Here is a 3,091-nt window from a genome sequence, read left to right as displayed (position 1 = left end):
GGGGGAGGACCTTGGACTTCCCACAGGGCAGGGGACTCTGACTGTTATTAGGACTGGAGAGGGAGGGGAAAGGGAAGTGGGAGGAGAGGGAAGGAAATGGGAGGAGGGGAAGAGGTAGAGATTTTTAATAAAAAATATTTTTAAAAAAATGTGAAAGAAAGCAAAGTAAAAGAAAATTTTAAAAAAAGGAAATAATGAAGGACTCCACCAGTTCTTAGTTGGTTGGGAAGATGATCCCAGATAAAGTTACCTACCAAGTTATTTGATATTTACCAGTGTTCCTAAATAATTTCCTTTCTGAATTTATTGTTTTGAGCCTCAGTTATATAGTTTATATTATTTTCCTTTATTCTTTAGGATCTATAGATATGATATTATTTCATCCAGCTCCTCACAAATCTGGCAAACATGGGGCCATATTAACCTTATACTTATTTAAGCACAATAAGTGCTGCCCATATGTGCATGTGTGTGAACCCATGGACTGCAATATTGGAAACATACCAGTGACTATGATCTCAAAAAAAGAGGGACTATATCCCTTCTCCAGAAAAAAATACATTTCCATCTGCTCCTCAGTAAGAAGTAGGTCCAAGAAATTATCAGCCCTATCTATACCAGGATTTTGGCTGGCTTGGCTTTAGTTAGGATTATACAGATATCCGCCATTATGAGTCTGTGATTGTAATATTCATGACCTGTCCAGAAGGCAGCATTTCCCAGCTCCCCTCCCTGTGTTGCACTCTTTACATTCTTCCCTCCTCTTCTTCATCCGTGTTCTCTGAGCCTTGGAGGAAGTTGAATGATTCTGGAAATCTTATATCACACAACATATTGAAGATTAGGAAGGACAGTTTCTGCCTTATAGAAAATCCAGACTGTGTGTTTGAGACTCTGTGTATTTGGTGTTCTGACTTTTATTTTTTAGGCTCAGAACTAGAATAGAAGTCAAGAAAGGAAAAGACATCTTAAGTAAGGGGCAAGACAGAGTTTTTGAAATGAAATGTTGGGAGTAGTGAGAGAAAGGGGATGAGTGGGTAAAAAGCATGAGAATTCAATGAAAAGAGTCTTATGACAATACCAAACTGATGGCAAAGTTCTGTGTTTTGTTATAAAATTTTATTAAGTGCTCTCATTATGCTGACTATATAAATATGCAGAAACAAAAACTGAACTAAAACCCATTAAAGACAGCCAGGTGTGCCTGGTATCTAGTTGGGTGGGGGAAGGCACAGTGGGGAGTAGAAAGAGATCTTAGAGAAAATTTCAGGTTGCAAAGAATTAAGCATTACAAATATAAATATATCTCCATCGCAGTTAATAATTGGAAGATAGACTACCACAAGGAATGTTTCATTCGCAAACTTCCTGGGGTCATAGGACAAAATTTCTCAGAACTGAGGAAAATTCAGAAAAGGCTCACGTGTTCCTGTCACAGAGAAGGAGCTCTACTTAGAGGCAGGTATGATCCTACCCAAGATCCACCTCAGGAAGAAGCCATGTCCAGCAGAGACAAAGGGACAGACAGAGATAATATCTAGAAACACAGTAGTGTGGAGCTTGTAATTTCACATTGATCCCAAAGGGACATGACAGTGTGGAAACACAATATTTTCTATGCATACGGTGAAAAGGGAACTAAATACAGTGTGGTGAATCCCTAAGAAGGAAATTGTGTACACAGAGCTATGTTAATGCTTCAGTGATGTCATCCAAAATGGTATATGGGACACAGGAGTCAGGGAAAACTGCGGTGGCCCCATGGGAGCTGCAAGTATGTGGGACTGGGACCAAGAAATGGGGACCTGGGAGCCACAGGAAGCTCCAGGGCTGTGTAGTAATCCATGTGGATGGCACATGGGTGGCAGAAAGGGCGGGTGCAGCAGGAGAGGATGCTAAATTGAGATAAATTATAGCTGGGAGTGCTAGTGCCACCCCTAAACCCTGATGGCTAGGTTGGGTTCCAATTCCCAGAGCTGGAATTCCAATCCATGCTCTGGCATTATGGCTAAAAAGCCTCTGACAAACAGCTTTTTGGTGAATTTGTACCCCAAATTTGAGCACCAAATATAACATGATTAATAAAACTCAGAGACAAAAATAGGGGTTAATCTGAAGGTCAGAAAAGCAAAACAGGCAGCTACAGGCTCTTACCTTTACCTCAGTCCAAAATGATAATCCTGCCTTCAGGAATCTTAGAATGTCTCCTCCTGCTTTATAATTCTGTCTAGTTCTGGGATTAAGGGTATGCACCACTACTGCCTGGTTTAAGGCAAGCTAGTGTGGCTACTGAGATTAAAGGTGTGTGTCATTGCTGACTGGTCTGTAAGGCTGGCCATTGTGTTTCTTTTACTTTTCTGGTCCTCAGGAAGGTATAGTTATTAAAGTGCAAATGTAATGCCACTGCACCTTTCAATGGGAACATGGTTCTGCTAGACATTGGTTAATAATGTGTAGGATTTTCAGGAAATTAGAAACAAAGGCCATGTGACTAGCAATAGATGAGTTTTGTGGAAATGGAGTCGGATTTTCATTTGGAACAGATTTTTTTTTTTTTGCATTTCCATGTTTATTTCCTGATACCACAGTTACACTATCTCTCAATCTGGATTCTCTGTCTGAAATCCTGAGCCCCATAAAGTCCCATAAGACCGCCTCAATGAATGGAGCTTCTACCTCTCACGTTCCCGCAGTCGTTACACTATGTGTCATTAGCATGGAGCTTTTCCTTGAATGAATGTGGGGAATTACAATGAACCAGTTCAGTCAGGGCAATAGGATCAATGGGACAGGATCTCAGGAATAGGTGGGTTAGGAGTCAGTGATGACAGACACAAGACTCAAAGGTATTGCATCTGAATGCATTAATACTAGGCATGAGGCTCATCATTTATACAGAAAAAATGCTAAACAGCATGTATTGTTTTTCATGTGATACAGATTATTTTTATAATCATTATACCAGATACATGAGAATAGATTTTCATCAGACAGATGTCCCTGGTATGAGTTTGTAATTGGTCATGCTAGACATGGCTTGGCATTTGTTTTGGTATAAATCTTTATCTAGGTTATTAATTCATAATATGTT

The sequence above is a fragment of the Microtus ochrogaster genome, unplaced genomic scaffold (assembly GCF_000317375.1).
Source record: "Microtus ochrogaster isolate Prairie Vole_2 unplaced genomic scaffold, MicOch1.0 UNK101, whole genome shotgun sequence".
Lineage (NCBI taxonomy): Eukaryota > Metazoa > Chordata > Mammalia > Rodentia > Cricetidae > Microtus > Microtus ochrogaster.
This window is presented reverse-complemented; position numbering follows the sequence as displayed.